Raw genomic sequence first — 12,354 nt, 5'->3', positions numbered from 1 at the left:
CAGGTAACCAACTATAAGGTTTTATTGCTATGGTTTAGTGCATTTTGCAGCATATCAGCAAATGTGCTTTTTACTGTTAGTTAGGGCATTTATGAATAACATTTCTCTTCCTATTACACTTTTGGTAGATAACCAAATAACAGGTACGCATAACATGAATACATCTAGGTGCACTATCTCCAATTTGGCTATGTACACATGCTAGATTTTCAACATCTGAGACCATTATTTTATCTAGCATCAATAGAGGTTTCCCCCCACATTGCTGACTTCTCTTTCAGTGATCATTTCTAAATTGTCACCTAAAATCTTAAATGATTGGGGTAACATTAATGTGGCATCTGTACAAAGATTAGGTTCACTGGTCCTCTGCTACTTGCAGTGTTTGGACTTTTTTTTTTTTTTTAAACTTATAAATAAATCCACTGCACGCAAAAACAGCCCACCAACGTGCGGACAGATACTGTACTATATGGCTGAAGAAAGCCAAATGCATTTGAGACCAGTGGGAACTCTTTTTGATCACAGAACATTTTTATTAATGTGATGAATGCAGTTTTTCCACTTCATTTCCATATGTGCCTATAGCACTAACTTTCATCGGTCATAATCCAGCAAGAAAAGCCTGGCAACACTCCGGGGCTAGCCACACCCATTTAAGGTTTTACTGCAGTCTTCTGAAACTATAGATTTCAAAAAAATTCTCACTAAAAATAGAATCTAAAGTAATTATTTTAGATGTTTTGTTGTTTTAAAGGGACCTTGTAGTGGATGCAAGCATATGAATTTACTCCTTATTAGTTTAGTCATAGCCGACTCTTCGTAACCATATGAACCATATGTACCATATGCATGCCAAATGTCTGTCAATCATGGCTTCTTTCAGCTCTTGCATAGGCATGTTCATAGCTTCACATAAACTATCCATACGTCTATCCATTAGCCTCTGCCGTCTTCTTTTTCTTTTGCCCTCACTTTAACCAAGCATCAAGGATTTCTCCAAATAAGCTGGCCTTTTTATTATGTGTCCAATGTATTTGAGTTTTAATAGTAGAATCAGCCCTTCTAGTGAACACTCTGGCATTATATCTGTAAGAAGTGACTGCTTTCTCCAAACCCACAATTTAAAGCATCGATTTTTCTACCTATGGCCTTATTTATAGTCCAACTTTCACAGAAATATGTAACTATTGGGAAGACTAGCTTTAACTATCCTCATCTTTGCTAAGTTGACATCTCTATTTAGTATCTTATTCAAATTTGCCATAGCTTTCCTCCCAAGTAACACGCATCTCTTAATCTCATGGCTGCAGTCACCATCTGCAGATAACTTCAGAAGATGAAATTGCAACTTCTAATTTTTCTCTATTTGTAGATTGTTCATTGGGGCAAATTACATGACTTTAGTTTTTCTTGATGTTAAGCCAGCCTTTCTCAACCTTCTCACCCTGGAGGAACCATGCAAGTAACTTTAGGATCTCAAGGAACCCCTGTATTTATTTTGCAGGAGGAGTTTTAAAAGTTGGTGAGGCTGTTTATTTCACTACCCCCTATTACAGTGCAACTCATTTTACTGTCTCCTTATCCTAGTGCTTTTTATTAATGTGCTCATTCTAAAGGTGTCCACACACGATACAATAAAATGATCCAATTTTACGGTAATTCGATAAAAACGATCGGATCTCCCAAAAAAATAGAAAGCTTTTTTTTTCATTCGACTGAAAAATCCGATCGGATTTCCAGTTTTCTTCGATTTTTATCGATCCGGAATGCCAGATATTTTTCTTCAAACTTTCTAAAGATTGTATGGTGTGTGTTAGCCAATTTATTAATGTACACACCCTAGCAATTTTATCAGTTTCCAATCATTTTTATCATAATTGGGGAAAAATTTAACATAGGTGGGTGTGGTACATTGTAACATTTCAAAAATATGACCAATCAGTCAGAAAAATTGATTACAATTCTTAAATTGAACAGATATTTAAAAAAATTGTATGTTGTGTGGCCACCCTTATTCTGATCCTCAATTTAGTGCTTCTTTTCACAGTACCCCCAATTAGAAAGTGCTCTATTATACTCCCCCCTCAACCCCCCCCCCCCCCCCCCCCCACGATGGGGGGAAATGTCAAGGAACTCTAGCAGAGTACTCAAGGAACCCTGGTTGAGAAAGCCTGTGTTAAGCAGTAGACCAGCTTTGGCACTTTCTTGTTTGACATGAATGATTAGGGTCTTCAATTCTTCCTCTGTTTCAGCCATCAGAGTTGTATCATCTGCATATCTTACATTGTTGATCTTCCTGCCAGCTATTTTTATTCCAGCATGTTACTCATACAAACTCGCTTTGTGCATTACATATTCAGCATATACGTTAAATAAGTAGAGAATATGCAATCTTGTCACACTCCTTTAAAAACGGGCTCTAGGTCTGTTTCTCGCCGCCCCCGCCGCATGTTACTGCACACGCGCACACCCGGCCACCCACTCACACGCCCGCCCGGCTCCCTGGCCCTGTCCTCCTGTCTCTGTGAGGCTGAAGTTTGTATCATGAGTTTAATATGATCTAAATTGTTTTAACTAATATTAAATGTTATTTCACCCATCATATTATAGGTTTTAGCATACCTAATGGAGCTGTACCTTCAGGAAATGGGGGTTAAACCTCCCTACCATCCATTTCCTATGTGCCACATACACTCAATGACCTCCTTGTGTGTAAGGGAGCAGCCTTGTGTGAAAGACTGTACCAGCACTTTTGCTCTGCTCTCCTCGAAGACAAGAGAGCAAATTTCGTGGTGGGAAGAAACAGGCCATCATCAGCAGGGAGGACATCTGGACATAGTTTTAGATCAGACACCAGCTTTCCTGGGCATACATTCAAAATTGACAGTCACATTCGTGTGATTTAGATGATCAGATCACATTTTATGATCAATTTGTGCAGAAATGCATATAATTCCAAAGGGTTTACATACTTTTTCTTGCTACTGTATTTGGGCAACGTGTTGCTGTTAATATTTGGGGTGCAACTTTGTGGTAAGCAGCTGTGTTCAGCACAGGACTTAATACAGTATATTTGGTCAATAGAGCAGTTGGCTTACTTTAACCCATTTTACTGTCAAGGACTCTCACCATGTACAAAAAATGATTTATATACAGGTGTAACCTTATATCTTTTTTAAAAAATCAGAGGACTTAGAAACTAAAAAATAAAGACTGATTTTGGATTCTCAAAACCTGCTGATTTTGGATTCTCAAAAACTGGGATAATATACTACAAGGGGAGGACACTGAAGGGAAATGGCAAGCTTTTAAACGTATTCTCAATCAATATTGTAGTATGTATATCCCATATGGAAACAAAATGTCTAGGAATAAAAAAAGGCTCTATGGATGAATAGAAAGGTTAAAGATAAAATGAAGAGGAAAAAGAATGCCTATAAGGTCCTAAAACAGGAGGGGACCGAGGCTGCACTAAGCAATTATAAGGAGTGCAATAAAAATTGTAAAAAAGAAATTAGGCTGGCAAAGATCGAAGCTGAAAATCAAATCGCTAGGGATATCAAATCTAACCCAAAAAAGTTTTACAAGTACATCAACTCTAAAAAAAGAAAGGTTGACTGTATAGGACTCCTAAAGGATGAGGGTGGGAACTCAATGGTGGATGACCAAGGTAAGGCAGAGTTATTAAATGCTTTCTTTGCTTCTGTCTTTACAAAGGAAACAGCACTGTTGCAAATTACAGAGGCGGAAGAGTCTCAATCTTCTAACTGTAATATTAAATACTTAACGCAGGAAGAAGTAAAGGCAAGACTAAATAAATTAAAAATAGACAAGGCACCTGGCCCGGATGGCATGCATCCTCGGGTCCTAAGGGAATTAAGTTCAGTTATAGATAAACCCCTTTATCTTATCTTTTGTGACTCTCTTGCAACTGGCAGAGTCCCAGTGGATTGGCGTACAGCCCACGTTTTCCCATTATTTAAGAAGGGCAAAAAATCAGATCCAGGAAATTATAGACCTGTAAGCTTAACATCAGTTGTATGCAAACTATTTGAGGGGTTACTAAGAGATACTATACATGATTTCATAGTAGAAAATAATCTTATTTCTCAGCATCAACATGGGTTTACTAAAGACAGGTCCTGTTTGACTAACATGCTCAGCTTTTATGAGGTAGTGAATGCTAATATGGATATTGGGAATGCTGTAGATGTGATATACTTAGACTTTGCTAAGGCATTCGACACTGTTCCCCACAAAAGTCTGGTGCAAAAGATGAGGATGCAAGGACTGGGGAAGAGTCTGTGTGCTTGGATAGGGAACTGGCTAATGGACAGAAAACAAAGAGTTGTGGTCAATGGATCATACTCAAAATGGGAGACTGTTAGCAGTGGGGTCCCACAGGGGTCTGTACTGGGTCCAGTGCTCTTCAATTTATTTATTAATGACCTAGTGGATACAGTAGTGAGCAATGTTGCTATTTTTGCAGATGATACAAAATTGTGCAGAATCATCAACTCTAAGGAAGATAGTGTTATATTGCAACAGGATCTGGATAGGATGGCTATATGGGCACATACATGGCAGATGAAATTCAATGTTGACAAATGTAAAGTCATGCATTTTGGTCGTACCAATGGTCTAACACCATACAAAATAAATGGGATACAGTTGGGGACATCAAACTTGGAGAAGGACTTAGGAGTACTCATCGACAACAAGTTAAATAATCGTACTCAATGCCAAGCCGCTGCAGCTAAAGCTAACAAAATTTTGGGATGCATTAAAAGGGAAATAAAAACTCGAGATGCTAGCATAATATTGCCCCTGTTTAACTCTCTAGTAAGGCCACATCTGGAATATGGAATTCAGTTCTGGGCACCACATTACAAAAAAGATATTGCAGTTTTAGAGCAGGTGCAGAGACGAGCAACAAAATTGATACGTGGGATGGAAGGTCTCACTTACCAAGAAAGGTTAGATAAACTGGGTTTATTTAGTCTAGAGAAAAGACGCCTTAGAGGAGATCTAATTAACATGTATAAATACATCAGAGGGCAATATAATAGCTTGGCGGATGAGCTTTTTGTCCCTAGGCCTTCTCAAAGGACTAGAGGACATGATCTGCGCATGGAGGAAAAACGTTTTAGCCATTTATTTAGGAAAGGGTTCTTTACAGTAAGAGTGATTAAGATGTGGAATGCATTGCCACAGGAAGTCGTTATGGCAAACTCTATACCTGCATTTAAAGGGGGCTTAGATGCTTTCCTTGCGTTGAGTGGCATCCATGGCTACAATTGCTAGGTGGTGCCAGTGATGTTGATCCAGGGATTTTATGATCGGCGGGGATATGTGGGGGAGCGGGCTGGGGTTGTGCTTTGTGCTGGTTGGACTCGATGGACGTGTGTCTTTTTTCAACCAGGGTAACTATGTAACTATGTAACTATGTAACTATGCTTCAGGTCCTGCACAAAACCTTTCCATCAGTGCCGTGCAGAGTGTCCTCAATTGGAGGGTGCTCAAATTTTAGAAAGGGGCTTTGCCCTAATGCACCCCCCCCCCCGCCTCCCAGAAATGCACAGTAGTACCTACAAGTGGTGGGGGATCTTCCCCCCTGAGCCCCTCCACTTGATATATTCAGTCACAGAAGCTCTGGCTGCATTCCATGGTGTGCAGTAAGTCGGACTTGTCACCAGTGACCCCCCCCCCTCGTTTCTGGCTAGGGGGAATTGCTTGTCTTGTGGCTGCTGAATGCAGATGCTGTGGGTTTTGGGTGTGGGTACAGGGTATCATGTGGGTTCTATCCGTGGGTGGGTATCGGGTGTCATGGGGGTAGTGACTGCAGGTACTTAGTGCCATGTGAGATCTGGGTGCATGGGAAATGGCAGTTGGAACTATGGCAGTTTAAAAGCAACAGTTGAAATTTGGCATTTGGAAATTGCCAAATTTCAATTGCTTCTTACCTATTTCCACAGAGTTAAATTGAAATAAAAATGCAGTGAGAAGTCACCACTTAACGACCAGCTAACGCAGATAGGCGGTGGCTGGTCGTTTGTGGTTTTACATGGAAACGGCTGCTCGTTTGAGCCGCCGTTCCATGTCGGAGGGGGGCTTTGAGGAGCGCCCCTCCCCCCCCCCCCCCCCCCCCGCGCTTGGCCACACGGAGCGGCGGCGATCAGACCCCCCCAGCAGGTCATCTCCCTAGTGGGGAAAAAAGGGGGGGGGGGGAGTCTGATCGCCCTGCCTTGCACACGATCTGTGCTGCGGGCTGGAGAGCCCGCGCAGCACAGATCGCAGAGAACAGCCCCGGTCCTTAAGTGATGTCCCTTAACGAATACTTGCCTTTAATAATAATCCCCCCCCCCCCTTCCCAGGTCTGCAACTGTCCCAAACCCATCCCCCTGAGCCCCTACGCTTGACACATACATTCAGTCACAGAACCTCTGGCTGAATTCAATGGTGTGGAGTCAGCTGGACCTGTCACCGGTGGCTGCACGGTCCCCCCCCCCCCCCCCTCCCCTCGTTTCTGACTAGGAGAGGATTGGTTGTCATGTGGGTGCTGAATGCAGATGCTGGTTGTCATGTGGGCTCTGGCTATGGGTAAGTATTGAGTGTCAAGCGGGTGTTGATTGCAGGTGTCACACGCCTCCTATTGGCTGGACCGCTCAATGCCTTCTAATCTTTCAACCCACAGACTGTCCAACCTCGTGGATGCAATCGATGAGCTGAAATCGCTGGAATTGGGCAGCAGACCAGCTATAAGAGCATGCGAGTTACAGAAACCCTTTACTTACACAAGATTTCAGAAAACGAGCTGCAACCATCCCTTTTATCTGGAGAAGGGAAAACCATTTGAAATCTGCGAATGAAAAAATGGTTAGAACGCACTACTCTAGCTATCAATAAAATATTTTAAGTTAGCAAATCTTCAGAAAGGCTAGGATTCTTTCTGCCTGGGTGAAGGCAGGGTTGCAGCTGAGATGAAATGACTTGGTCTTTTTATTATAAACTAGCAGACCCAAGCCCGTTTAAAAACGGGCTCTTGGTCTGTGTTTCTCGCCACCCCCGCCACATGTTACTGCGCACACCCGGCCGCCCGCTCACATGCCCGGCTCCCTGGTCCTGTTTTCCTGTTTGTGAGGCTGGGTCCGTGCTGCGCACATGCGCAGTAGCAAAAAGCACAGACCAAGCTACACAGGGACAGCGTGATGCAGGGACACAGGGAGATTATTATAGAGGATTTAATATATACAGAAATTATTAAAAGTAGCAATTATAGACAGGGCTGTGGAGTTGGTACAAAAATCTTCCGACTCCTTGGTTTATGAAACCACGACTCCGGGTACCCAAAATTGCTCCAACTCCTCGACTCTGACTCCTTAGTCTAATACTTAACAGGGCTGTGGATTTTGTACAAAAATAATCAGACTCCTCGACTCCGACTCCTCGACTCCGACTCCAACTCAGACTCCACAGCCCTGATTATAGAGAAGGGTAGCCCATTGTAATTTTTTATAAGGGTTAAAGAAATGGATACTTAAAGTTCGGAAGAAATACAGTGGTTGGCAAAAGTATTCGGCCCCCTTGAAGTTTTCCACATTTTGTCATATTACTGTCACAAACCTGAATCAATTTTATTGGAATTCCACGTGAAAGACCAATACAAAGTGGTGTACACGTGAGAAGTGGAACGAAAATCATACACTATTCCAAACATTTTTTTTTTAGAAATAACTGCAAAGTGGGGTGTGCGTAATTATTCAGCTACCTTTGGTCTGAGTGCAGTCAGTTGCCCATAGACATTGCCTGATGAGTGTTAATGACTAGAGTGCACCTGTGTGTAATCTAATGTCAGTACAAATACAGCTGCTCTGTGATGGCCTCAGAGGTTGTCTAAGAGAATATTGGGAGCAACAACATCATGAAGTCCAAAGAACACACAAGACAGGTCAGGGATGAAGTTATTGAGAAATTTAAAGCAGGCTTAGGCTACAAAGATTTCCAAAGCCTTGAACATCCCATGGAGCACTGTTCAAGCGATTATTCAGAAATGGAAGGTGTATGGCACAACTGTAAACCTACCAAGACAAGGCCGTCCACCTAAACTCACAGGCCGAACAAGGAGAGCGCTGATCAGAATTGCTGTCAAGAGGCCCATGGTGACTCTGGATGAGCTGCAGAGATCTACAGCTCAGGTGGGTGAATCTGTCCATAGGACAATTATTAGTCATTGCACTGCACAAAGTGGCCTTTATGGAAGAGTGGCAAGAAGAAAGCCATTGTTAACAGAAAAGCATAAGAAGTCCCGTTTGCAGTTTGCCACAAGCCACGTGGGGGACACAGCAAACATGTGGAAGAAGGTGCTCTGGTCAGATGAGACCAAAATGGAACTTGTTTGCCAAAATGCAAAACGCTATGTGTGGAGGAAAACGAACACTGAACATCACTCTGAACACACCATCCCCACTGTCAAATATGGTGGTGGCAGCATCATGATCTGAGGGTGCTTCTCTTCAGCAGGGAAAGGGAAGCTGGTCAAATTTGATGGGAAGATGGATGGAGCCAAATACAGGGCAATCTTGGAAGAAAACCTCTTGGAGTCTGCAAAAGACTTGAGACTGGGGCGGAGGTTCACCTTCCAGCAGGACAGCGACCCTCAACATAAAGCCAGGGCAACAATGGAATGGTTTAAAACAAAACATATCCATGTGTTAGAATGGCCCAGCCAAAGTCCAGATCTAAATCCAATCAAGAATTGTTGCAAGATCTGAAAACTGCTGTTCACAAATGCTGTTTTGCAAAGAAGAATGGGCAAGGATTTCAGTCTGTAGATGTGCAAAGCTGGTAGACATACCCTAAAAGACTGGCAGCTGTAATTGCAGCAAAAGGTGGCTCTACAAAGTATTGACTCTGGGGGCTGAATAATTACGCACACCCCACTTTGCAGTTATAAAATGTTTGGAATCGTGTATGATTTCCGTTCCACTTTTCACGTGTACACCACTTTGTATTGGTCTTTCCCGTGGAATTCCAATAAAATTGATTCATGTTTGTGGCAGTAATATGACAATGTGGAAAACTTCAATGGGGCCGAATACTTTTGCAAACCACTGTATGTGCTTTGTGGAAGCACATGGAAAATGAAGTCCAACAGGGAACCCAGCATCAAAGATCCTCCAGCTGCTTCCGGTCAGATGGAAAACGGGAGAAATCCTCCTCCTTGCATGCATCTTGGTTTTATTAAAGCCAGTTTTGAGGTGGGACGAAGCCTGCCCCCTCCGGTTTACAAACCAATCACAGTTCTCCTCCTTGTAGGGAGATTTTTAGGTTTAAACTGTGGAACGCCGTAATTCAAAAGTGAGAATTAACAGATTTATGCTGATAACAGATTTATACACAGTGGATCCGGTGGTTCCTTAGAGACCAAAGACCAATAGTCTAGCACAATTAGTTGCACCAAAATTAATCTCGACTTTTGAAAGAGCTATGAACTTCCACGACATCTTAAAACGTACGCAATTTAATCTTCGCTTGGATGTGTTATTACCGTAGAGATAGTCAGTAGCATTCTGCTAAAATCTTACCAAAAAATGAATAGGTATGACTTCCAAAGTGTGCTGCTAGAAGTCATGCTGGGGCTGGTGCCAGAATGTCTACAGGATCCTAGTTTTTGAATAGGCCCCCTGCTTTGGATTTACAGACTTAACCTATTGTAAGTAAAGGTACGTACGTACGTACGTACGTACGTACGTACGTACGTACACACGTCCAACGTTTTCGAACAACTTGCCATTTAAGCGACTGATAACCGGTTTGCCCGATCCGCTCATTGGATCTGTTGGACCAACTGTCATTAAACCGACTGTTAGGTCCGTTCATGTGTACAACCAACGCTGTCGTCGTCCTACTAATAGACTTCAAACAAGTAGTTTGATCAGTCATTTAATCTAGTCCATTGATCTATCCAGTCCATTATTCATAATCAATTTGGTTAAACAACATGTAAATGAGGTAAATTAACATATTAGCCGCTTTGTTGGTCAGTGTGTACATGTCGTTTGCACTTCATATCATTCAAATAACAATTCGGACGACAAATTGCTTGAAAAAGTTGGACTTGTATACGCACGTAACTTTAACCAGGCTAATTAGCCCTGTCTCAGTTGGCACAGGTACATGTGAAGAGCTCTATCTGTGAAAACCTGGCTATTCAAGTTGTTAAACAAAGACCCAATGTCAGCCAAACGCAAGCAACCCCAAGTGATTTGAATTCTGCTATAACCACACATACAATTGGAATTGTACCATTAATCACAATAGGTGCAGAAAACAGTCTGGTTGCTGTTTTTCACGGCTCATCAGTGACAGCAGGTACTTAGTACCATGTGGGTGCTGAGTGCAGTTCCTGGGTATGACACGAGTGTAAATACTTGGTGCCATGCTTGTGCTGGCTATAGGTGGGCATCATGTAGGTTTAAAATGCAGGTAATTTGGGTGCGGGTACTGGTTAAATGGGTGCTTGGAGCAGATTGTGGGTGCCATGTGGAGGCTGTGTGCAGGTGTGAGTACTGGGTGCAGTGTCAGGCCTAGGTGCAAGTACTTGGTGTCATGTGAGTACTGGGTGCCAACTATGGGGGAAAGGTGTGAGTGTGGGTGGATGTTGGGAGAAGTGGAGGTCATTGTGGGTGCTGGGGGAGGGAGAGGTCACGGAGTTCTGTTGGGGACAGGAAGGGTGCAGCTGGAGGAGGTCAATGTAGGTGCTGGGGCAGGGAGAGGTCAGTGCTGGGGGATGCAGGATCATCCAGCATTCTAATGATGGGGAGGGAGAGGTCAGTACGGGTCCTAGGTTTAGGGAGCGGTCACTGTGGGTGCAAGGTTGAGGGAGAGGTCACTGCTGTCGGGGAGACACCATCTTACCTGCCCCCACACAGCTGCAGGGATGGTTACACTAGGATTCCTGTATGGGACCTCTTTACTCCAAAGTGTCCAAGATGGGGAGGAGCTTCCCACAGGTGAGCGGGGCTTCCTGTGCGTGGTGAGTGGGGCTTATCACAGGCACTCACACACTCACACACTCTCACACACGTTCACACACTCACACACTCACACACTCACACACACACGTTCACACACACACACTCACACACACGTTCACACACACACACTCGCACACACGTTCACACACACACACACACACTCACACACACGTTCACACACACACACACACACTCACACACGTTCACACGCACGTTCACACACACGCACGTTCACACACACACGCACGTTCACACACACACGCACGTTCACACACACACGCACGTTCACACACACACACACGCACGTTCACACACACACACGCACGTTCACACACACACACACGCACGTTCACACACACACACACGCACGTTCACACACACACACGTTCACACACACACACACGCACGTTCACACACACACACACGCACGTTCACACACACACACACGCACGTTCACACACACACACGCACGTTCTCACACACACACGCACGTTCTCACACACACACGCACGTTCTCACACACACACGCACGTTCTCACACACACACGCACGTTCACACACACACGTACACACACACACACACACGTTCACACACACACACACGTTCACACACACACACGTTCACACACACACACACGTTCACACACACACACACGTTCACACACACACGTTCACACACACACACGTTCACACACACACGTTCACACACACACACGTTCACACACACACACACGTTCACACACACACGTTCACACACACACGTTCACACACACACGTTCACACACACACGTTCACACACACACGTTCACACACTCACACGTTCACACACTCACACACTCACACACACACGTTCACACACACACACGTTCACACACACACACACGTTCACACACACACACACGTTCACACACACACACACGTTCACACACACACACACACGTTCAAACACACACACGTTCAAACACACACACGTTCAAACACACACGTTAACACACACACACACACACACACGTTAACACACACACACACACACACACACACACACACACACACACACACACACACACACACACACACACACACACACACTCACGCACGTTCACGCACGTTCACACACACGCACGTTCACACACACGCACGTTCACACACACGCACGTTCACACACACGCACGTTCACACACACGCACGTTCACACACACGCACGTTCACACACACGCACGTTCTCACACACGCACGTTCTCACACACACACACACACACGCACGTTCTCACACACACACACACACGCACGTTCTCACACACACACGCACGTTCTC

The 12,354-nt window shown here is 44.0% G+C and overlaps 1 protein-coding gene across 1 annotated transcript in view; it reads left to right on the top strand.

Moving 5' to 3' along the window:
* Positions 1 to 12,354, top strand: part of SLC35E1 (solute carrier family 35 member E1) — a 74,143-nt gene that overhangs the window by 20,353 nt on the left and 41,436 nt on the right. The window lies entirely within an intron of this gene.

This window comes from Hyperolius riggenbachi, chromosome 1 (genome assembly GCF_040937935.1).
Source record: "Hyperolius riggenbachi isolate aHypRig1 chromosome 1, aHypRig1.pri, whole genome shotgun sequence".
In the NCBI taxonomy this organism is placed as follows: domain Eukaryota; kingdom Metazoa; phylum Chordata; class Amphibia; order Anura; family Hyperoliidae; genus Hyperolius; species Hyperolius riggenbachi.
This window is presented reverse-complemented; position numbering and strand designations above follow the sequence as displayed.